Here is a 27,545-nt window from a genome sequence, read left to right as displayed (position 1 = left end):
TCCCCATTAAAATCCACCAACGCAAAAGGCATCGAAGACGGGACCGGAGGCACAAACAGAAATGCAGAGCCTGCCCACGTCAAGCACTCGCCTCCACCTTAAGCCACCACAATCCCGCACCGGACGTGAAGCACCACCGGGACAGATCCGACCGCCCGACAAAACAAGCTTCCACCACCTCAAGCCGCGAACCCGGCACTCAGCCAGAGACTTGCCTTTGTTGTTCCAGGTATCAGGGACTCCCAGGGTCTGCACCTGGCGCCCAGAAGGGATCGGATGAGCACAAGCAGTAAACAGCAGCCTGCCAAGCATGTCCCACTATAGCCGATCCTCCACACCATGCCTTTGATCACATGAACTGCTCTCTGCACATTAACTAATCGTAAAGTAGCAAGCGTTTAAACATGTCATTATTTCACCTCCTAAAGAGTTTATTGTCATAGTTCCTTACATGCCTTTACCTTAACCGTTCATGTATTATGTTATTCACTAGTCTCATCTCATGGGGCGACTCACACTTGATTTATAACTAGTGGTGGAGCTGCTGATATAAATACACAGTTGATAACGTGCAAGCTACACTCTAAACATGACAGCCATCTTTCACAACAATGTACTGCTATATACTCATACCCTCAGTGCAACTAGCCATGATATACGCACGTTCATCCTAGCATGCTCAAATATAACACACTTCTGTCTAAAGAAAAGAATGCAGCTTCCAAATGAATCTAAAATGGATGCTGTCCAGGAGGTGGGAGGGAGGGTCTGCTGCTGATTGGCTGGAATGAGTCTGCTGACTGTGAGGTACAGGGTCAAAGTTTACTCAATGATGACGAATAGGGGTGGACCGAACATCACATATGTTCGCCGTCCGTGGCGAACGCGAACAAGCTATGTTCGCCAGGAACTATTCGCCAGCGAACTATTCGGGACATCTCTAGTCAGGATAGATGCCTCTGGAATGGGAGGTACGGGTTGAGATGGTACGCATACCAGTGTCTCAGGGGCCAAATAAGCATTTCTGGAAAAAAGTGTCTGATGGGCCTGGGCAATCTGGTCCATACGGTGATCCTGTTCTTAAAATCTTGCCTCATAGGAGGCCATTTGCTGTCCTAAACCTGCAGGGCCCATGGTCCTATCATAATGTCATGATGTAATACCCCAAGACGCTGAGTTTAGGATAGCAAGGGACAAGACTAGGATATAACTTATTACCTGGACTTAGAATGGCCAGACTAAACGTCAGACAGAGATAAAGCGTAATCAGAAACGAGACGAGGTCATGGTAACAGAGAGACTACGAAAACGAGAACAACCCAGAGTTAGGTAGATGGTAATCAGTCACACGGGCAAACAAGACAGGAAAGGGTTAAAGATAAATTCAGAGTCAAGAACAAAGCCATGGTTAATACCAAAATAGATCAAGGAACACACTAAAGGGTACTGACACAGAAACCACGATAGTACAAAGTGGATAGGGCTAGGGAAGTTTAAATATCCTTTAACATTTGATTGGCCCACGTCATGCCTATGCCCCCAAAACGTTCGTGTGTGGGGGTGCTGGAATGACGTGGGCCAATGGGAGCCTGAATCAACTTTTAGCTCCCACTGCCCCTTTAAGAGCGAGCTCGTGAGTCGAGCCGTGCTCCTAGTGCCAGGCGGGCCACGTGAACGATCACTGCGGTCAGTGCACGCGGCTAAGTCAGAAGAGGAGATCAAGCCGCATGCGGCTCGTGTGGAGGCAGGAGTGATCCAGCAACGCGCCGCTCAAGCTTAGGAGCCAGGTCGGTCCCAGGATAAGGTAAATACAGCCACAACCACTTATCCCAATCACACACCTTTCCTAACGTCCTCTCCCATTAAAAGCATATTACCGCGTATTTAATAAAACGATAGACCCCCTACTTCATCCAGGTTACCGATCGATGGTTCGATATTCTGAGCCCTCTCTGATTTACTGTACACGACTATTCGATATTCCCACAAATTTTATATAGCATTTTATGTTTGTTTGAGACCACCTTAAAATTATTGGATATCGCTAAAAATCATGATCACTATATACTTTCTCTACAAACCTCTAAAACGAACCAAACTACTCATCCATCCGCTATACCACTTTATCCCACCTAGAACTAGTGCCCAGTTAAAATACTTGACTCTTACTTTCCCACACTCAGTCATGCCACACACATTTCACCACTACTCTCACTGAATCCCTCTGACTACGGCTAAATTAATCTTCTACATCAGAACACTACTCCTAAGATTGGGTTGTATCCATGTCTCGGGTCTTTCATTTAGAATAGGGGCAGCTTCGGTCTCCTTCAACACTGACACTCCAGTGCATATTATTAAAAGATTGTGCAGATGGAAATCCTCAGTCTACAACCAATATATTCCTCATCCAGAGAAAGCAATGAGGAAAGCTTTTACAAGTTTGGCTTTGTAAATTTGATGCAATAAGTGTGTTTTTCTTTAATACCTTTTCACTCTCTTTGCATGAACCCGATTTACATATATTACTAATATGTTTCTGAACATATATATTATATTATTCACTCACTCACTCACTCACTCACTCACTCACTCTCTGGGCCGGCCTAAGACATCATGCTGCCTAGGTCCAACGATAAATGACTATGGGGGATAATGTATAATAAACACAGGTTACTGGCTATGGGAGGATAATGTATAATAAACACAGGTTACTGGCTATGGGAGGATAATGTATAATAAGCGCAGGTTACTGGCTATGGAAGGATAATGTATAATAAACGCAGGTTACTGGCTAAGGGAGGGATAATGTATAATAAACACAGGTTACTGGCTATGGGGGGATAATGTATAATAAACACAGGTTACTGGCTATGGGAGGGATAATGTATAATACACACATGTTACTGGCTATGGGAGGATAATGTATAATAAACACAGGTTACTGGCTATGGGGGGATAATGTATAATAAACACAGGTTACTGGCTATGGGAGGGATAATGTATAATACACACAGGTTACTGGCTATGGAGGGATAATGTATAATAAACACAGGTTACTGGCTATGGGAGGATAATGTATAATAAACACAGGTTACTGGCTATGGGGGGATAATGTATAATAAACACAGGTTGCTGGCTATGGGGGGATAATGTATAATAAACACAGGTTACTGGTTGTGGGGGGATAATGTATAATAAACACAGGTTACTGGCTATGGGGGAGATAATGTATAATAAGCACAGGTTACTGGCTATGGGGGGGTAATGTATAATAAACACAGGTTACTGGCTATGGGAGGATAATGTATAATAAACACAGGTTACTGGCTATGGGAGGATAATGTATAATAAACACGGGTTGGGGCGTGGCCTGGACGCGAAGCTAAGCAGACGCAAGTCGAAGCTGCTCCCGCTCCAATTGCTGAACCGGCCGAGAAAAAAGCCATAATTCAACTCCAAAACCCGGCAAATGGGACACCAACAGAATGCCACTGGCAAGGGCTACACGTTGATGCCAAACACCAGGCACCGGCAACAAAACGCCCGGGAAAGCAATCAGAGGCCTACAGGCACGACCGGCGTGGGGAAGGCGGCCACTCCTCCATTGCTGGCGACGGCTTATAGACAGTACCTGGGTCCGCGTTCCCCCCCCTACGGACCAGCGGGGGTTATACCGGTCCCGGCTACCCACTACCTGCTGCCAAGCGAGGAAGAGGTGACCTGCAGACGACGGCCACTCCGTGTAGCTGCAGACAAGATGGCGGACTCCACATGGTCTCACAACACATGGGACCTAGTGGAGCCGCTGGAGGTCCGCCTGGATAAGCTATTCTCGGCCTTTTGGCAGAAGCTCGAAAGCAAACCGCGACGCATTAATCCGCCACCTGACCCATTACACCCTCCCTGGTCTGCACCAAGCTTCACCGGTCGCAAGACTCATAAGACACCCTCCGACAAGAAACGGAGGAGACGAGAGAAACCCAAAGCACACTTAAGTCAGCTCCACTCAGGGAACGGAGTTCATATCAGGCCCAAAGATGCACCCCCAGGCCCAAAGCTCTACCTACAACGATGGGGGCGCGGCACTGGGGCACGTCCACAATGCCTTCCCAGGCTGAAGACCACATGGAGTCAGACTCCACGGCACCGACCACATCGTCGGAGGCTCACACGCCGCTGGCGGCGGCAGAACATCCGAGCCCCACATGGCGCCCGAAACAGGGAAGACCCGGCCTCTTCGAGCAACCGAGTCTGTGGAACGCAGGTGACGGCCTTCACGGGAGCCTGGGGCTGGCGGATGACGACCACAGGTCCGCGCCAAGTCCCATCACTATGGAACCTACAAGCTGCCGGGGCCATCTTCCCCACCTCTCAGGCGCGTACGGCGGTTCTGCCCAACAACGGTATAGGCTGATGCAGCCTCACTAACGGACGGCTATACTACCACCACACTTGAATAGGAACTGTCCAGTCGTTGACGATGTTACCACTTTCTTTTACCTTAACCTGTTGAACGTAATATTTTGTGAGGCTACCGTAGTTAAGCACAGTCAGTCATAGTTATGCATGTCATGTTATGTGTTTTTCCAGCTCAATAATTTAATCAAAGAAAATGCATAGTTTGCCATATGATAACTTTACCTGCTATCAGGCTGCGTAACAATTCTCATGTAGATACTAGATGATGACCATACAGCTATGTTTTTGCGTTACCCAGCCGCAGGCTGCATACTAATTCCCTGGCGAAGGCTAAACACAGTTGAAAATCCTATTGTATTTCACACATTTTGAGAGCAAATGCTATTTGCATCTGTAGAAGTTTCACCCACTTTGTTAACCCCAGCGATGGCCCAGTTAGCATGATCCTACCTAAAGTATGCATACCCTGAAGCAGCCCTGCGTAGGAGCCAATGTAACATTATGTTCGATCCTTCTACCTACTCTTGCATGTTATGTTCTATATGCGATGACTACTAGCCTGTTCCTTTCCTAATTATGATTTCTCGTTGCAACATATACTAACTAGATCCTATTGCATTGTAAGACATGTTGATAGCTTAGGAAGACAACGGGGTAGCCAAACTAGCATTGTTAAGCAACAATTATTCTTATTCTTACAACCATTATATTAACCAAGCTTGTATTATTGTTAAAAAAAAAAAAAAATGTGGCAGTTTATCTCAGGAGTGTATTGTACATCATCTTGTCGTCATTTACTCATGTTACCCCACAGTGCCCCCTCTTTATATTCTGTACCCCATAACGCATATGCCATAATAAAATAAAGATTTACAAATAAACACGGGTTACTGGCTATGGGGAGGATAATGTATAATAAACACAGGTTACTGGCTATGGCTATGGGGGATAATGTATAATAAACACAAACATAAAAAAAAAAAAAAAGAAAAAAAAAAGAATGCAGCTTCAGAATTAATCTAAAGTGTATGCTGTCTAGGAGGTGCGAGGCTCTGGGAGGGAGGGTCTGCTGCTGATTGGCTGGAATGTGTCTGCTGACTGTGAGGTACAGGGTCAAAGTTTACTCAATGATAACGAATAGGGGGCGGACCGAACATCGCATATGTTCGCCGTCCATGGCGAACGCGAACAAGCTATGTTCGCCAGGAACTATTTGCCAGCGAACCGTTCGGGACATCACTAACACACATACATATATATCTCCTGATCTCTCCCTGTCCCTCTTGACTAGTGTCTCTGACTGCCTCTCTGCTATTTCTAACTGGAAGGCTGCCCATTTCCTTAAACTCAACTTGACCAAAACTGAAATACTGGTCTTTCCTCCCTCAAGTGTTGTTACTCCTGTGTCTGTCTCCCTCCAAGTCAACTGTGCTACCATCAGCTCCACCGCGCAGGCTCGCTGCCTAGGTGTTCTCTTTGACTCCGACCTCTCCATCAAGCCTCATGTTCAGTCTATCGCCAAATCCTTTCATTTCCATCTCAAAAACATTTCTTCCACCTCTGATGCTCGCCTTCAAGATTTCTTGAGGGCTGCACCGTTCCTGTGGAACTCACTTCCCTCCTCTGTTAAATGCTCACCCAGTCTCCGCTCCTTCAAAAAAATCGTTAAAAACCCACTTCTTCATAAAAGCGTATCAATTAAACTGTTAATAGCTCCTGACTGATTCCTCTTCTGCAACTGTCACTAGTCTCATATTATCCTTACCTTTTTGTGTCATGGTACCCCACTCCCTCTAGCATGTAAGCTCATTGAGCAGGGCCCTCAACCCCTCTGTTCCTGTGTGTCCAACTGGTTACAACTACATGTCTGTTCGTCCACCCATTGTAAAGTGCTGCGGAATTTGATGGCGCTATATAAATAACACACACATATATATATATATATATATATATATATATATATATATATAAATTATCCAATGCTTGCACTCCAGTATAAGCAATAAAATTAGCCCGGTGATTGTCAGCAAAATTACAACAAATTATAGACAGATAGCACTCCAAGGACTTGTTAGTAGGGTGAAAAAAAAAAAAAATAAAAAAATAAAAAAAAAATATATATATATATATATATATATATATATATATATACACACACACCAAAATGACACATACACAGAAACACATTGATGTACATACACACAGGCTCAAACTCACAAATGGGCCCATATACACATACAGAGACTCATACACAAACATGTTCATATACACACACAGGCTTCACACAGACTCATATGCATAAACCCACATTCATATATACACACATACTTAACAGATTCAGATACATAAACAGACATACAAATACACACACAATAATACAGACTCCCCCACACATATGTGCATATACTTGCAAACATTCATATACAGGCACACTTAGTTATCATTTTAATTCATTTTGGGGAGAGAAGGGGGGTGATGTTTACAGTTAGATCCACTCTGCCTCCATTTTCTTATCTTGAAAGGGGGTTAGAGTGTAACCTCTGGGGTCCAGTTGTTTGCTTCTGGGATCAGTACTTTCAGGACTGCCGTCAGACATATTTGGGCCCCTGACACAGTTCAAAGTCTGGACCCGTGACAACGCTCTGCTAACCGCAGAGCTCGCTAGAGTTACTGGCACAGGAGCTGCTGGAAAGTTAAGATGGTGCTGGCTGGCCCGCGTCTACATTGTACAGGTTGCCGGGGCCCGCAGGTGAACATATAGCGATAATCGCTATCTATATGTGCACATATGAAATGTGGGGCCTGGGACTCCCAGAGCAGTCCGGGCCCCCCAGGACCGCTGGGCCAGTGACAACCATTATGGTTGTCATGCCCTGATGGCAGCCCTGGCTATGCCACTGCATTATTATGGGATATAATTCACCCTCCTGGGCATAAAAGGAGGGTGGGTTAGTTTATGGCTCCTGACTTTAGGGGCAGAGCCTTGAAAGGGTTAATTTTTGGTTTGGTTAAATCTTATGGTTTTATTGTTATTAAAGGATATTGATGGTTAAAGGCAGTAGTTGGAGACACTGTATGCAGAGGTGTTGATACCTGCCTGGTAGAGGAACAGTAGAGGTAGAGAGGACAATACCTGCCTGCAAGAAGAAAGCTGCAGCTTGATCCGGTGGAAGACATCATCTGAGACCCCAGTCAAGCTTCGGTGACTGGGTAGTAGAGAGGAAGCTGACCTGGCTGACCTGCCCACCAGCCCTATCACTATTTTAGTGTTAGAGGTAGGGAAGATAAGTAGGGTTATTTATTTTTATTGTGTGTGCCTAGGAAATTATGTACCCAAAGCCACCTGTGGGGGGGGGTGACATTCTATTTGTAGGGGGGTGGACAATGGCGTGCCCAACACCGTTACATAATGAATTAGGGCACCCACCTGCCGCCCATCGGTGGAGGCTGGGGAGGGGACAACAGATGGAAAAAGCCCAAGGGATGACACATTTACTAGTGATTGTGAAGCAATGGCTGTCCAGTTGCTAGTCTTACCATGTTAGTAGGTATTACTCCACTTGTCGCATGGCAGGAGGAGGCATACGGAGGTAAAATACCTCTACAATAGTAAGATGGGAGTCTTATTGACCCCATATGCTTTATTTGTTTACTTTATTATTAGCTAGCAAGCCACTACGTAATTAACCCTTGCAATGCTAGCTGGCAAATAGTACTTCAAACTATCATTCGCTTGCATGATAGCAACGGAATGATATTTGTGAACGTGCTCCCTGACGAACGCATTTGACTCCAGATTTTATTAAAACCGTTGTTTTGTGAATCCTTAGGATCCTAGACGTGGTACAGGTTTAGGATGAGAAAACCCCGATTTTAATCCAGACACTGAATGCATTCGGCTAATTGCTGCAGATTCGCTCTGGGAGACTGAATACATTGGATTTTGTCTGTACGGACCAAAAAAAAATGGTGTTGAGTGAATAACCACAATAATCTCATTATATGTTGAATAAATGAAAATAAAATCACTGCATGGTAAAGCATAATATAAGAAAATCAACACACATAGCAAGAATTCACAAAGTCATAAAAAGAAAGTTAAACAAAATGATGAAACATGGATAAAAACCACATATTGATGGTGCATATACTCCATTAATATGAGTGATTTTTTTTTCCAATTTTTAATGAAAACTACACTTTTTGTAAAATGTAAAAAAGAGGACACATTTGTATTATTTTACTTTATTTGTAAAGCACCGTCACATTTCTCAGCGCTGTCCATTAATACACTGGTTAAAGTAAAAAGACCCAGCACAATCTAACTTTTCACATATATAGCACTTTACCAAGCTGATGTCTGGACTGTCACTTTAAAGAAAAAAAATCAGGTCATTGCAAAATAATGAATCAACTTATTACAATCTATGCCTTTTTTATTGTCTGTATAATTCAATAAAAAAATTATACAGTTGCTGTTGAACATATAGACCATATTGACGTTCCATCTCACTATATCCCCTTAAGGACACATGACGTGTGTGACATGTCATGATTCCCTTTTATTCCAGAAGTTTGGTCCTTAAGGGGATATACAGGGCCGGCGCGTCCATAAGGCGGCACAGGCGGCCGCCTTAGGGCGCACGGGCTCTGGGGGCGCAAAATTTCAGTGACCGGCAGGAGGGAAGCTCTCCCTCCTGCCAGCCACCATCTCGGCCCCCGGCGCGGCTGTGCTGTGCGGAGATCAGGCGCGGCGAGGGAGCTCTAATCTCACCGCTCTGCTCCCTCGCGCGCTGTCTGCGGATTACCGCGGGAGCCGAAATATGACGTCATATTCCGGCTCCCGCGGTATCAGCAGACAGCGTGCAAGGGAGCAGAGCGGTGAGATTAGAGCTCCCTCGCAGCGCCTGATCTCCGCACAGCACAGCCGCACGCCGCTCAGCAGGACCCCAGGGAAGGATGCATCATCCACACCAGCTCTCCAGGTAAGGAGGCTGGGTGGAAAATGTATATTTATTAAAATAATTAGTGAATGTATGTGATGTGTGTCTGTGAGTGTCTGTGAGTGTCTGTGAGTGTGTCTGTGATTGACAGTGTGTGTGTGTATGTGAGTGTCTGTGTGTGTGTCTGAGTGACAGTGTGTGTGTCTGTGAGTGTCTGTGTGTCTGTGAGTGACAGTGTGTGTGTCTGTGAGTGACAGTGTGTGTGTCTGTGAGTGACAGTGTGTGTGTCTGTGAGTGTCTGTGTCTGTGAGTGTCTGTGTGTGTGTCTGTGAGTGACAGTGTGTGTGTCTGTGAGTGACAGTGTGTGTGTCTGTGAGTGACAGTGTGTGTGTCTGTGAGTGTCTGTGTGTCTGTGAGTGACAGTGTGTGTGTATGTGAGTGACAGTGTGTGTGTGTATGTGAGTGACAGTGTGTGTGTATGTGAGTGTCTGTGAGTGACAGTGTGTGTGTCTGTGAGTGACAGTGTGTGTGTCTGTGAGTGACAGTGTGTGTGTCTGTGAGTGACAGTGTGTGTGTCTGTGAGTGACAGTGTGTGTGTCTGTGAGTGACAGTGTGTGTGTCTGTGAGTGTCTGTGTGTCTGTGAGTGACAGTGTGTGTGTATGTGAGTGACAGTGTGTGTGTGTGTGTGTGTCTGTGAGTGTCTGTGAGTGACAGTGTGTGTGTCTGTGAGTGACAGTGTGTGTGTCTGTGAGTGACAGTGTGTGTGTCTGTGAGTGTCTGTGTCTGTGAGTGACAGTGTGTGTGTCTGTGAGTGACAGTGTGTGTGTCTGTGAGTGACAGTGTGTGTGTCTGTGAGTGACAGTGTGTGTGTCTGTGAGTGACAGTGTGTGTGTATGTGAGTGACAGTGTGTGTATGTGAGTGACAGTGTGTGTGTATGTGAGTGTCTGTGAGTGACAGCGTGTGTGTCTGTGAGTGACAGTGTGAGTGTCTGTGTCTGTGAGTGACAGCGTGTGTGTCTGTGAGTGACAGTGTGTATATGTGAGTGTCTGTGAGTGACAGTGTGTGTGTCTGTGAGTGACAGTGTGTGTGTCTGTGAGTGACAGTGTGTGTGTCTGTGAGTGACAGTGTGTGTGTCTGTGAGTGACAGTGTGTGTGTCTGTGAGTGTATTTGTTTGTGTCTGTGAGTGTCTGTGAGTGACAGTGTGTGTGTCTGTGAGTGTCTGTGTGTGTCTGTGAGTGACAGTGTGTGTGTCTGTGAGTGTCTGTGTGTGTCTGTGAGTGACAGTGTGTGTCTGTGAGTGACAGTGTGTGTGTCTGTGAGTGTCTGTGTGTGCGTCTGTGAGTGACAGCGTGTGCGTCTGTGAGTGACAGTGTGTGTGTATGTGAGTGTCTGTGAGTGACAGCGTGTGTGTCTGTGAGTGACAGTGTGAGTGTCTGTGTCTGTGAGTGACAGCGTGTGTGTCTGTGAGTGACAGTGTGTATATGTGAGTGACAGTGTGTGTGTATGTGAGTGTCTGTGAGTGACAGTGTGTGTGTCTGTGAGTGACAGTGTGTGTGTCTGTGAGTGACAGTGTGTGTGTCTGTGAGTGTATTTGTTTGTGTCTGTGAGTGTCTGTGTCTGTGAGTGACAGTGTGTGTGTCTGTGAGTGTCTGTGTGTGTCTGTGAGTGACAGTGTGTGTGTCTGTGAGTGTGTGTGTGTGTCTGTGAGTGACAGCGTGTGCGTCTGTGAGTGACAGCGTGTGTGTCTGTGAGTGACAGCGTGTGTGTCTGTGAGTGACAGCGTGTGTGTCTGTGAGTGACAGCGTGTGTGTCTGTGAGTGACAGCGTGTGCGTCTGTGAGTGACAGCGTGTGCGTCTGTGAGTGACAGCGTGTGCGTCTGTGAGTGACAGCGTGTGCGTCTGTGAGTGACAGCGTGTGCGTCTGTGAGTGACAGCGTGCGTCTATGAGTGACAGCGTGTGTGAGTGAGTGCGTCTGTGTGTGTGCATGTGAGTTTAGGAGTGTGTCTGTCAGTGTATGATGAGTGTGTTTGTCAGTGTATGAGTTTGTGTCTGTCAAATCAGTGAGAGTATGTTTGTCATTGAGTATGTGTGTGACTATCCGTGTGTCTGTCAATGAGTGTCAATGAGTCTGTGTCTGTCAGTGACGTCTGTGTGTTTGTCATTGAGCGTGTGACTGTCAGTGTGTACAGAGTGTAGCGGAGCAGAGCGCAGTACAGGAGCTTCTGTTTCCTGTACCTGGCCAGACTGACAGGAGGTGCTCACAGAGAGAGCACTCCCTGTCAGTTCGGCCGGGTACAGAAAACTGAAGCTCCTTTAGGGGATCTGCTCCGCTAGGCAATGCAACAATAGAGGTAGAAGGCACACCAGGAAGGGGAGTGTAACCACTAACGGGGTGTGGGGTGCACCAAGGGACAGGGAGGGAATGGGAGAGAAACACCAAGAGACAGGGACAAGAGGGGGGAGGGGAGAAGAACACTAAGGGGCAGGGAAGGGACCACTATTGGTCGGGGAGGGGAGAGGGGCTGGTTAAGAGGCACATAGGTGAAGATGTTTTTTTGGGGGGGGGCGGAAAAATGCATCTTCGCCTATGTACCTAAAAATCCAAGCACCGGCCCTGGGGATAGATATATATATATATATATATATATATATATATATATATATATATATATATATATATATATATATATATATATATATCTATCTATCTATCTAGTGGGGTTTGAGCATATCCTACCACTTTGATCCTCTTGGGATCCCAAACACATTTCTCCTCTAACCCACTTTCAATCATGCCACAGTTTTCAGGCACCCAGGCTGTATCATACCCAGCAAAACGCCATATCTTCTGCAAAGGGTGGCCCTGACGATCTATCCTTAAAACTCTACCTACATTTACTCTGAGTTTCAATATAACCTGATCACTTTTATCGCCTATGGGATAGCGAGCAGCTTTCCTCGGATCTCTGCTCACGTAGATTCCTTTTGCCAACATGCCATCTTCTGACTGACGGAAACCTGTCTGGATGATTTGTAACGCTGCTGCTGTGGTTGTACCGTGATACATGACACAGGGGGTGGGGTGAGGCTGCACTCACCTGCACATGCATAAATGGGGTGCTGCTGGGGGCCAAATTATACAATACACAAGATCCAATACACCAATACACCAATCCACTAAACAGCAACTTTAATGTTGACAGATTTTATTAGTTTTTTTAAAAACACCTAATCTAGGCAAAAATAATGGGGGTTTAGTTACATTATATGATCATACATTGCATAAGCCTGCCACAATGCCAATGTACCCCATCTTTGGCAGGTCCTACTCTATCAGCCCAATGTCTGCTCTTATGAGATTAACCCACTTACTTGGGGGAAAAATTCCATCCGGGGCTCTCTGCAGTACAAGGCTAAATAGGGCTCTGGGATGAGGCACCTGTGACAGGGAGGGGTGCAAAACCAAGGAGTTGGCTAGACTCCCAAATATATATATATATATATATATATATATATATATATATATATATATATATATATATATATATATATATATATATATATATATATATATATGACACGGGGGGGAGGCTACACACAAGATCCAACGCACTCACCTATCCACTAAACAGCAACTTTAATGTTGACAGATTTTATTAGTTACATTGACGTTGTGTCAGGCTTATGCAATGTAAGATCATATAATGTAACTAAACCCCCATTATTTTTGCCTAGATTAGGTGTTTTTAAAAAAAACTAATAAAATCTGGTTTTTCACACTGGCAGATAGTGGCACACAGATACACACACCTTAACAATCTGTGTTTGCATGTGCCGGTGTGTGTCAAGGTGTGAATATCTGTGTTTGTATGCGCTAGTGTGTGTGTGTGTGTGTGTGTGTGTGTGTGTGTGTGTGTGTGTGTGTGTGTATCTCTGTGTCAGTGTGTATATGTATCTGACACACAGATACACACACCTTGACTCACAAATACACACACACACACTCAGATACACACAGTGACATACACACACTTGCACCCACAGATACACACTGACACACACACAGGCACATACACACACTGATACATACACACACTTAGATGCACACAGTGACACATACACAAACCTTGACACAGATACACACACTGACATGCACACATACTCTCACTGACAAACATACTCTTTTATAGACACACATACAAACACATATACACTCATTGATAAGAACAGATACATTCTCACTGCCAAACACATACACTCACTGACAAGCACACATTCACTCTCACTGACAAACACACAAACACATACAAACTCCCTAACAGACACACATACAATTTTTTTTATTTTTTTTTTACATTTTACTCCACCCAGCCCCCCTACCTTTAGGATTGCTGGCATGGAGTCCCTGGGGTCCAGTGGGGCTGCTGGCATGAAGTCCCTGTGGTCCAGTGGGGATGGCTGCAGCTTGGCAGGCGGCGAGGAACAGACAGGTGAGTGGTGTAGACGGGCGGCGAGGGAGCTCTGATCTCTCTGCTCAACTCCCTCGCGCGCCTCCTAGTGATGCCGGAGTCATATTCCGGTTCCGGCATCACTGCTGTGCGCGCGAGGGGGCTGAGCAGAGCTCACTGCTGCCTCGCCACCCACGGACATTCTTTTTTCAAATTTTTCGGCGGAACCCCAATTAGTGTTCCGCGGAGCCCTAGGGTTCCGTGGAACACCAATTGGGAAACGCTGAACTAGACACAAACATAAAAGGTACATAAACACATATATAAATGTCTGAATATATTCATCATTTTGAGCACATAGTAAGTACCTTAATAAGAAAATATTAGAATCTGCTTACGAGGTGTACAGAAGACAAGTCTTATCTGGTCAAACTCAGATTGATTTTGCCGCCTAAATGCGCGTATCAAAGGAGCGAATAACATATTTTCTTTCCAATGACATAGATATTTTGTAAGTAGGTGAGGTCACGCCTCGTCTCCACCAATATAACACTGTTTCCTCCACAGCAAGGTCCTGGAAGGTAAGTAAAGCTAGTATTATACATTCATAATAGTGCAGGGTAGGCAACTTTTGGCACTCCAGAGGCTGTGGACTGCATCTCCCACAATGCTCTTACAGCCATAATGCTGTCAAAGCATCATGGGAGGTGTAGTCCAAAACATCTGTAGTCAGGGCTGCCATCAGGGCATGACAACCATGACGGTTGTCATGGGCCCAACGGTCCTGGGGGGCCCGTACTGCTCAGGGCGTCCCGGGCCCCACATTAGCTATGTGCACACATATATAGTGATTAACGCTACCTGTATTCTGCAGGGGGCCCAGCACACTTGAAATATACTGCCCAGATGCTCTGCTCTGTCGAAGTCTCGCGAGCAACGCCATCGTCAGAGCGTTGCCACGGGTTACCACGACAACGCTCCGCACGGCTCGCGAGACTTAGGCAGAGCATCTGGGCAGTATATTTCAAGTGTGCTGGGCCCCCTGCAGAATAAAGGTAGCGGAAGGGATGCACCATGCCTCAGGACCTCCGGCTCCAGACAATGTGATCTCCCCCCTCCATGGCAACAGGTAAGACACAGGGAGGGGGGAATAAAACATTACAATTAATGGAGGGAAAAAAATACTTTAGGCTTTTCCCCCCACATTATGCAGCCCCATACATTTACACACACTATAGTATTCAATAACATTTACACACACTATACACTAACATTTACACACAATATACACTAACATTTACACACACTATACAGTAACATTTTCACAAACTATACACCAACATATACACACACTATTCACTAACATTTACACATACTATACAGTAACATTTACACACACTAACATTTACACAAACTATACACTAACATATACACACACACTATTCACTAACATTTACACACACTACATCCTTACACAAACATACACTCTGCAGTCACTAAACACACTACATCCTTACACAAACACACACTCTGCAGTCACTACACACACTACATCCTTACACAAACACACACTCTGCAGTCACTACACACACTACTTCCTTAAACAAACACACACTCTGCAGTCACTACACACACTACATCCTTACACACACACACACACACACACTCTGCAGTCACTACACAAACACACACACTCTACAGTCACTACATCCACTACACAAACACACAGTCTGCAGTCACTATAAACACATTAAATACTTACACAAACACACACTATGTAGTCACTATACACACACACTACATCGACTACACAAAGACACACTCTGCATTCACTATACACACACACTACACCCACACACTGTACTGTACATTTACACACACTACATCCTTACACAAACATACACTCTGCAGTCACTACACACACTACATCCTTACACAAACACACGCTCTGCAGTCACTACACACACTATATCCACTACACAAACATACACTCTGCAGTCACTCCACAAACACACACTACAGTCACTACACAAACACAGTCTGCAGTCACTATAAACACATTAAATACTTACACAAACACTATACACACACACTACATCAACTACAAAACACACTCTGCATTCACTATACACACACACACACACACACACACACTACACCCACACACTGTACTCAATAAACACTACCTCCACCACACACTACATCCACTACACAAACACACACTCTGCATTCACTATACACATCACATTTAATACACACAAACACTACACCCACTACACAAATACACACACTCTGCATTCACTATAAACACACACTACATCCACTACACAAACACACACACTCTGCATTCACTATAAACACACACTACATCCACTACACAAACACAGACACTCTGCATTCACTATAAACACACACAAAATCCACTACAGACTTTAGGCTCCCCCCCCCACATTATGCAGCCCCATACATTTACACACACTATACAGTAACATTTACACACACTATACACTAACATTTACACACACTATACACTAACATTTACACACACTATTCACTAACATTTACACACACTATTCACTAACATTTACACACACTATACACTAACATTTACACACACTATACACTAACATTTACACACACTATACACTGACATACACACTATACACTAACATATACACACACTATTCACTAACATTTACACACACTATTCACTAACATTTACACACTATTCACTAACATTTACACACTATTCACTAACATTTACACACACTACATCCTTACACAAACACACACTCTGCAGTCACTACACAAACACACACTCTGCAGTCACTACACAAACACACACTCTGCAGTCACTACACAAACACACACTCTGCAGTCACTACACAAACACACACTCTGCAGTCACTACACAAACACACACTCTGCAGTCACTACACAAACACACACTCTGCAGTCACTACACACACTACATCCTTACACACACTATCTGCAGTCACTACACAAACTATATCCACTACACTAACATACACTCTGCAGTCAGTACACACACTACATCCTTACACAAACACAGATTCTGCAGTTACTACACACACTACTTCCTTACACAAACACACACTCTGCAGTCACTACACAAACACACACTACAGTCACTACACAAACACACAGTCTGCAGTCACTATAAACACATTAAATACTTACACAAACACACACTATGTAGTCACTATACACACACACTACATCGACTACACAAAGACACACTCTGCATTCACTATACACACACACACACACTGCATCCACCACACAAACACACACTCTGCATTTACTATACACAAACACTACATCCACTACACAAACACTCTGCATTCACTATAAACACACACTACATCCACTACAGAAACACACACTCTGCATTCACTATAAACACACACTACATCCACTACAGAAACACACACTCTGCATTCACTATAAACACACACTACATCCACTACACAAACACACACTCTGCATTCACTATAAACACACACTACATCCACTACACAAACACACACACTCTGCAGTCACTACACACACTACATCCTTACACACACAATCAGCAGTCACTACACAAACTATATCCACTACACAAACATACACTCTTCAGTCAGTACACACACTACATCCTTACACAAACACAGACTCTGCAGTTACTACACACACTACTTTCTTACACAAACACACACACACACACTCTGCAGTCACTACACAAACACACACACACTACAGTCACTACACACACTACATCCACTACACAAACACACAGTCTGCAGTCACTATAAACACATTAAATACTTACACAAACACACACTATGTAGTCACTATACACACACACACTACATCGACTACACAAACACACACTCTGCATTCACTATACACACACACTGCATCCACCACACACTACATCCACTACACAAACACACACTCTGCATTTACTATACACAAACACTACATCCACTACACAAACACTCTGCATTCACTATAAACACACACTACATCCACTACAGAAACACACACACTCTGCATTCACTATAAACACACACTACATCCACTACACAAACACACACTTTGCATCTAATATACACCTCATTCATTACACAAATGTACAATCTGCATCCACTATACACACTGCATCCGTTAAACACACACCGCATCCACTTTACACACGAACTCTGCATCCACTACACGCATTCATCCCTGTGGGCCGACTCAGGGGGGGCAGCACTATGGGTGGACTCGGGTGCAGGCTGTGTCAGGGGCCCCAAAATTTCTGAAGGCTGCCTGTCCCTGTAATAGTCCATTCACTAAGCGCATGCACACAGGACATTTAGGGTTAACTAAGGGTTTAAATTAGGTTTGGGTAAGCTATTCTAACCTTTTTCACATCTTATACTAACCCTAACTATTGGGGTAAGGGTTAAAATAAAGTGAGACATAAATCACAATTTAATGATATTCCCCTACTGTGAAAAATCACTAAATAAAAACCAACCCCCTAAATCTAACCCTAATTTGAACCCTAACATTAACCCTAGATGTCCCATGTCCTGAGCTTAGTGAATGCACTAACTATAATGAAAGTGTAAAACTAGCTTTACTTACCTTCCAGGACCTCGCTGTGTTACTTACCTTCCAGGACCTTGCTGTGGAGTTGTTCCCAGGATGTGCTCAGAGCCTCTATCAGACTTCCCACCCCAGCTGGAGTGCTAGCATGCATGTGCAGCACAGGCTCCAGCTGATTCCCCTCCCCCGGAAGTGGTGAGGATAGGGGAGTTTGTCACAGAAAGCTGAGATAGGCTCTGAGCATGCTGATGACTAACCAGCAGCTGTCCTGGGTACGCCTCCACAGCAAGGTCCTGGAAGGTAAGTAACACAGCAAGGTCCTGGAAGTTGAGTAAAGCTAGTTTTACACTTTCATTATAGTTCGTGCATTCACTAAGCTCAGGAACACGGGACATTTAGGGTTAATGTTAGTGTTAACTGGCATGCTCAGAGCCTCCATCAGATAGTGCTAGCACGCATGTGCAGCACAGGCTCCAGCTGATTCCCCTCCCCGGAAGTGACGAGGATAGGGTATTTTCACTGGTAGGGAAAACAATTGGAAAAAAAATTTGTTATTCGCTCCGTCGGTACTCCCCTTTCAGGCGGCAAAACCAATCTGGATTTGATCAGATAAGACTTGTCTTCCGTACACCTGGTTAGCAGATTCTAATATCTTCTTATTAAGGTACGTACTGTGTGCTGACAATGATAAATATATTTATATATGTGTGTATGTATCTTTTATGTTTGTGTCTAGTTATATCACATAGAATGTATTGTGTGATAGTGTTTCATTTAGTGCTGTCTTTATGTAACATTAAACGATTATTTAAAATGAGAGGAAGCTTCATTGCAATGTCTTAAATTGTAACGAATGTTTTTAACATGTTTATGCATGTTCTCTGTGTGCTTGGTATAAATGTACTCTAATAGTAACATAATCAGATAAGATCAATTGTTTTCTACATGAAGCAGAGTCCTGAAATAGCGTCAATCTAGAGCAGGCTTCCCCAAACTCCGGCCCCAGATGAACTACAACTCCCATGATTCTCAGCCTTCATATTTTATTCATAGAATCATGGGAGTTGTAGTTCAGCAACATCTGGAGGGCTGGAGTTTGGGGAAGCCTGATCTAGAGTAACTACCTTAGACCTTTACATATATATATATATATATATATATATATATATATATATATATATATATATATGGGACATCATAATAATGTTAGTTAATGATCTCATAGTTTGTAAGTAAAATGGCTAGAGCTAATTGGGATGGATTGATATATAGACTAAAGAGTAGGGATCGACCAATATTTATTTATTTTATATTGAGCCGAAACTGATGATCTGTGAACTTTCAGACCGATAGCCGATAACTTACAGATATTCTGTACATTTACCATTTAAAAAAAAAAACCAACAACAACTATTTCTAAAGGTAAATGCACACAATATACATGCCACATGTAGTGGATGCAGTGTGTTTAGACAGGGGAGCTGTGTGTATAGTGGATACAGTGTGTATTTGTGTAGTGTGTGTGTGTGTGTGTGTGTAGTGTGCGTAAAGTGAATGTAGTGTGTGTGTGTGTGTGTATATAGTGAATGCAGAGTCTGTGTGTTTGTGTAGTGTGTGTGTATATAATGAATGCAGTGTGTTTGTGTAGTGTGTGTGTGTGTGTGTGTGTGTGTTTCTGTAGGTATGTAATTTGTGTAAAAAGGGGGGAGATGGGGAGGCATTTTTTCTGGGAATTTTTTTTTTTAAATATTTTTTTTAAAAATGTTTTTGTCCCCCTCCCCTACTTGTTACCTGGCCAGGGAGGGGGGGGATATAGCATTCCCTAGTGGCCCGGTGTCATGGACTGAGCAGTGGGGGCCCGCAGCAAGCTCTTACTTGCCTTCCCAGCAGCTCCCCTGTGTAAATTTCATGGCCCGTGTGCCGCGCGGAGCGTTGCCATGGTAACCTGTGGCAATGCTCTGATGGCCGTGGGACTCGCGAGATTTACACAGGGGAGCTGAAGGGAGCTGCTTGGAAGGTAAGTAAGAGCTTGCTGAGCCCCCCAGGACCGCCGGGCTTGTAATGGGCCCGGCGGTCCTGGTATGTATTATCGGCAATATCGGTATCTTTATTGTCCGATACCGATATTGGCCGATAATATCGGCCATACCGATAATCGGTCGATCCCTACTAAAGAGTAAGTTACCATCATTCAAGAGCTATTTTGGTGTAAAGGAGCTCACTTTTCCAGACAGCAGATTAATCCAGAGACTTCCATTCTCGTGCTCGGACTCCTATACCACCAGCTTAGACAGATCCCAATATTTATTAATGGAAATAAACAATGATTTATCTGTAACTGTTTTCAGGGCTTCGATCACTGCAACCATGTAAAAAGTGGATCACCCCTTCTATGTGCCAGCCTTCAGGGGGTTAATAGAGCTGCAGATGGATGCCACTTTGAATAGGCCCATAGGAGAGACGCAGGAGAAAAACGCTTGTGTGGACTGGCTGACTATACAATAGTTAATGTATTGCTGACTGTAAAATGTGCATATTCTCTTGCTGCTTTTATGTCTCTTGTCAGCATGTGGCAGTGTGACGTGTGTGTGTATGTATGTATGTGTGTATGTATATATACACACTACTATACTCCCCCCACTCTTTGTGCATCACTCAGTCATTATTCGCATGCAGCCCAAGACCCAGAATGGCTGTATGAGAGCCACACAGTCATGACTCCCACACAGTGGCGTACACACGATCCATGGGGCACCCGGTGCTTACTCTGTCTGAGCCGGGGCCGCAACACATGGCGGCTGGCACCTGGTCGCAGGGCTGCGACCCCTGCAACCGCGGTGTGTACGCCAGTGCATGCAGATACACATACACTTAAAGGACCACTAAAGACACCAAGATCACTTCAGCTCAATGAAGTGGTCAGGGTGCCAGGTCCCTCTATTTTTAACCCTGCAGCTGAAAACATATGTTTCACTGAGGGCTAATCCAGCCTCTAGTAGCTGTCTCACTCACAGCCGCTAGAGGCGCTTCCGCGATTCTCACTGTGAAAATCACAGTGAGAAGACACTGAACGTCCATAGGAAAGCATGGCGGTTTGAATGTGCATGGGGCTCTTGCCGAGCATGCACATTCAGAGCTGAGATGCGGATCGGGGCGGAGAGATCCCCTGCGCCAAGGGAGCCCGGCGCTGGATAAAGGTAAGTGCTGAAGGGGTTTTAACCACACTCTCACGAACTGACGCATACACACTAGCTAACAGACACACACATTTACTGACAGACACACACTCAGTAGCAGACCTACATACACACTCACTTACAAAACATACACTCTCACTGACAAACAAACAAACACACTCACTAACAGACACACACAAACTAACATACTCAGTAAAAGACACACACACACACACACACTAACATTAACACACATATACACTCAATTTTTTTTTTTTTTTTTAAATTTAACCCCCCAGCCTCCCTACCTTTGGGAGTGCTGAGGGGATTAGAAATTTCCCTGGGGTCCAGTAGGGCTGCTGGGCGGCCGGTCCTGCAGGCGGCGAGGGAGCACTGACCCTCCTGTTCCGCATCCTCATCTGCGTGCCGCTTAGTGATGCCGGAGTGACGTCATATTCCAGCTCCGGCATCACTGCAGTGCGCGCGAGGGAGCTGGGCAGAGAGCACTCAGGGGAGAATGCTCCCTCACGCACCCGGTGACACCACTGCCAGCCTTGGGGGCCCTGAGGTGGCCAGCTCCTAGGCCCCCCAGGAGAAGAGGTTGGCAAAATGGCGTACAAACTGGGTCGCAGGGCAGCCGAGCCCCCTGGTGGGCCGGTCGCAGCTCGGACCCCTGCGACCGCGGTATGTAAGCCTGTGCTCCCACACCCGCAGGGCCTCCAAAAAGGGCCAAACTTACTTTTAAGAAGTAAATCCAACCAAAAACACTTTTAATAACACACTGGTTTTGGATGGAGTAACCCTTGCTGGCATGCCTCCAGCATAATTCAAATAAAGATATAAAGCAAATGTAATTGCACATTTCCACTGTTTTTGCTGGTGACATAACAAGCAGTGTCCCCCTCATGTACAACCATACAAGAAGCCTCCAAACACATGTGCAGGGTTGCGTGTGTGGGATGCTACTTGTCATGTTGTGTTCCTGTATGTCAACGTATTGTGTTAGAATTAATTGTTTGTCTTGTTTTACCTATTGTACAGCCCTGCAGAATACGTTGGTGCTATATAAGTGATTGTAGTGTGTGTGTGTGTGTGTGTGTGTGTGTGTGTGTGTGTGTGTGTAAGGAGGCTGTATGCCAGGACTTGACAAATTTGCTTTGATTCTAGGAACCATCTAAAAAAGTTAGGAGACAGGTTTTTTTTTTTTTAAACTTATATAGCTTTATATTCAACGACAAAAATACAATTCCTAAAGAACACAATAGTCACCAGTACCACTACAGCTTAATATAGTGGTTATGGTGTCTATAGCATGTTCCTGCAGGCTTTTCAATGTAAGATGAGAAAAGGCAGTGTTTACATTGCTTCCTAGTGACCGTCACTCAGATGGTCACTAGAGGTGTTTCCTGTGCAGCACCTACATTCAGCGTCTCCACACTCTGCATGGAGGCACTGAATGTTCCCCATAGAGATGCATTAAATCCATGCATCTCAAGGAGGAGATACTGATTGGTGCAGTGTTTTGCAGCCAATTATATGGGACAACATTGGATTGGCTGAGATCATCAAGCTGGGTCAGTTGAGGAGAGACCAGCATGGCGTGTGAAAAAAAGGTGAGTAAAAACACCATTCCCTTCCAAACGGAAGGGGTCTGGTAACCTACACACACCATGACATACAGACCCATACACTCACACACACCATGACATACAGACCCATACTCTCACACACCATGACATACAGACCCATACACTCACACACACCATGACAGACACACACACGACACATACACCATGACAGACAGACACACACACAGACATACACACATATACTATGACAGACACACCTATACCATGACAGACCTACACACACACACACACACACACACACACACCATGGCAGAAACAAACACTTTGACAGAGAGACCTATGCACTCACACTATAACAGACAATGCCTGTGAGGTCCAGTAAGTGACTGGCTGGGGGATCGTGCAGGCAAGTGGCAAGTTGGGTGGTCGTGAAGGTGGGAGGCTAGCTGACATCATATTCTGGCCCCGATCTCACTAAGTGGCATGCGAGGGCTGAGGGAGCTTAGCAGGGACATCACTGATCCCTCACCGCCCGCCTACTGTTCGCGCAGCTAGCCACCCACCCCCATAATTCCCCAGCCAGCCTCTCGCCCTCTGGGCTCACATATCACAGGTGCAAAGGCCAAATTCCTAGGCGACCTGGCGCCTGGGATTTATCAAGCTCTGTTTATGCAGTATTGCCATGGTGGGGTTGCTGCTTGTAATGTGTAGGGAGGCTGCATGTGGGATTGTGTGCATACAGTGAGGATCCTTGTGGGGTTTGCGTGTGTAAATGGGGCTGTGTGCAGTGTAGTATGTGAGTGGAGAGAGCTGGTTGTGTTGCAGTATATGGGATAGAGGTTGCAGTAAACGTCTGGGGGATACTGGGGCTTGAGTGTGTGTTTGTATGGATAATAGAGGCTATACAATGTGGGGGGGATATCGAGGCCACAGTGTGTGTGTGTATAGGTAGGATAGTGGCTGCAGTGTGTGGTGGGATAGGGGCTGTAGTATGTGCAGAAAAGGATAGAGGCTTTGGAGTGATGGGGGGGCATAAGGGCTTGTGGTGGGTGAGGTGGATACAGGGAGGGATAGAGATGGAGGTGGGTAGAGGGGTGTCATACAAGCTGTAGCAGGTTAAGTGGGCAGAGGGAGGGATAGAGCCTGAGATGGGTTCAGGAAGGCAAAGGGGCTATGGTGTGTGGAGTGAGGGGTAGAGGCTGAGGAGGGTGCAGTGAGGTGTAAGGTGGCTACAGGGAGGGATAAATATGGAGGTGGATGCTGGGGAGGGGTCATATAAGCTGTAACAGGTTAGGTGGGTAGAGACAGAGGTGGGTGCAGGAATGCATGGTGGTTGTGGTGGGTGTAGGGAGGGATAGGGGCTGTGGTAGGTGCCGGGGGGCATTGGGGTAGTGGAGAATATCTACAAAGAGCATACTGTGCTGACCCTGCCATACTGCACCTTATCTTCACAGTGCTCGCAGGCCTCCGGCCACAGGTAATATGTGAGGACCGGGTACCCTACGCAATGTTTTCTGGCCCGCGCGGCTAACCACCGGGGCTGCACGTTCAAGGGGCATAGATGAGTGGCCCATGCTGTTAGGGCCACCCGATGGGTATGGATGAGATCACTGCTGGGAGGAAGTGACTGCCCGGGAGGAGTGAGAGGGGGGCATTAAAAGGGAGGGCGGCCCCATGGATCATTTTCGCACTGGGTCCCAGGGAGGAGGGGGGGCATGGATCAGTTTTGCATTGGGGACCCATGGATTATGTGTACGCCACTGTGCGCAGAGTATTCATTTATTTTAACTGTATTACATTGTGTTATTGCTAAAAAAAAAATTGAGATCAGATAGCTGTATTCCCTTTGTTTCTGATATTTTGGATGTTATATAAGGGGACATACGCTGGGATAACCCTTGGGGAAAGCTGTACATAACGATATTTTCATAGATAAGTGCATTTATTCCACAACTAAAACTAAGGGTGAGGTTGTGGGTTGGTGTTTGTATAACTATAGACATACATATAATTTTTTTTTTTTTTTTTTTTAAAGGACTATGGCCTGTCTATACTATCCACAATACTATCTACAGAGTGGTGAAGAAAATATATGGTTGGAGGAGACCTTGCCCAACTTTCAAGATGTTCATCTATACAGTGGAAATCAACCAAACGATGGAAGAATCTATGTCATGTATCACGGTACAACCACAGCAGCAGCGTTACAAATCATCCAGACAGGTTTCCGTCAGTCAGAAGACGGCATGTTGGCAAAAGGAATCTACGTGAGCAGAGATCCGAGGAAAGCTGCTCGCTATCCCATAGGCGATAAAAGTGATCAGGTTATATTGAAACTCAGAGTAAATGTAGGTAGAGTTTTAAAGATAGATCGTCAGGGCCACCCTTTACAGAAGATATGGCGCTTTGCTGGGTATGATACAGCCTGGGTGCCTGAAAACTGTGGCATGATTGAAAGTGGGTTAGAGGAGGAATGTGTTTGGGATCCCAAGAGGATCAAAGTGGTAGGATATGCTCAAACCCCACTAGATATATATTTGTATGCATATATATATAGTGAGATGGAACGTCAATATGGTCTATATGTTCAACAGCAACTGTATAATTATTTTATTGAATTATACAGACGATAAAAAAGGCATAGATTTTAATACGTTGATTAATTATTTAGCAATGACCTGATTTTTTTTTTTTTTTTTTTTTTTAAAGTGACAGTCCAGACATCAGCTTGCTAAAGTGCTATATATGTGAAAAGTTAGATTGTGCTGGGTCTTTTTACTTTAACCAGTGTATTAATGGACAGCGCTGATAAATGTGACGGTGCTTTACAAATAAAGTAAAATAATAAAAATGTGTCCTCTTTTTTACATTTTACAAAAAGTGCAGTTTTACAAATTGGAAATATAAAAAAAAATATCACTCTTATTAATGGAGTATATGCACCATCAATATGTGTTTTTATTTATGTTTCATCATTTGTTTAACTTTCTTTTTATGACTTTGTGAATTCTTGCTATGTGTGTTCATTTTCTTATATTATGCTTTACCATGCAGTGATTTTATTTTCATTTATTCAACATATAATGAGATTATTGTGGTTATTCACTCAACACCATTTTTTTGGTCCGTACAGACAAAATCCAATGTATTCAGTCTCCCAGAGCGAATCTGCAGCAATTAGCCGAATGCATTCAGTGTCTGGATTAAAATCGGGGGTTTCTCATCCTAAACCTGTACCACGTATAGGATCCTAAGGATTCACAAAACAACGGTTTTAATAAAATCTGGAGTCAAATGCGTTCGTCAGGGAGCACGTTCACAAATTATCATTCCGTTGCTATCATGCAAGCGAATGATAGCTTGAAGTACTATTTGCCAGCTAGCATTGCAAGGGTTAATTACGTAGTGGCTTGCTAGCTAATAATAAAGTAAACAAATAAAGCATATGGGGTCAATAAGACTCCCATCTTACTATTGTAGAGGTATTTTACCTCCTTATGCCTCCTCCTGCCATGCGACAAGTGGAGTAATACCTACTAACATGTTAAGACTAGCAACTGGGCAGTTATTGCTTCACAATCACTAGTAAATGTGTCATCCCTTGGGCTTTTTCCATCTCTTGTCTTCTCCCCAGCCTCCACTGACGGGCGGCAGGTGGGTGCCCTAATTCATTATGTAACGGGGGTGGGCATGCCATTGTCCACCCCACCTACAAATAGAATTATGTCACCCCCCCCCCGGGTGGCTATGGGTACCTAGTTTCCTAGGCACACGCAATAAAAATAAATAACCCTACTTATCCTCCTTACCTCTAACCCTACAAAAAGTGATAGGGCTGGTGGGCAAGTCAGCCAGGTCAGCTTCCTCTCTACCACCAGGGACTCTAGAGAACTTCAGACCCAGTCACTGAAGCTTGACCAGGGTTTCAGATGATGTCTTCCAACGGATCAAGCTGTAGCTTTTTTCATGCAGGCATCAACACCTCCGCATACAGTGTCACCAACTACTGCCTTTTCAAAGGCACTTGAGGCTCTCAGGCTCTCTTTCTTGACTAGTCCCGAGAATGGAACTAACACACAATAATTTATTTTCACTCAGGACTAGCCCCTAGTCATATTACATAAAGGGGTGGGAAGACCATAACTAACAAGACAGATCTCCCCTGCCTGCGGGTACCATAATATGCAAATCTTCCTGAATATCCAAAATTACAGAGTCTTGCTATTCCGGTGGTATACATAACAGTTGCAACCAACAAATGACGCTGCACATAACTGTTGCAAGATCACATCCAACAGCCAAATCCACCTAGTTAGTTGAAAGCATCAACAGGACATGAGAGCGCACAAAACATTTAACAATAA

Source organism: Pelobates fuscus, chromosome 11 (assembly GCF_036172605.1).
Source record: "Pelobates fuscus isolate aPelFus1 chromosome 11, aPelFus1.pri, whole genome shotgun sequence".
Classification (NCBI taxonomy): Eukaryota; Metazoa; Chordata; class Amphibia; order Anura; family Pelobatidae; genus Pelobates; species Pelobates fuscus.
Note: the sequence above shows the minus strand (reverse complement) of the source record.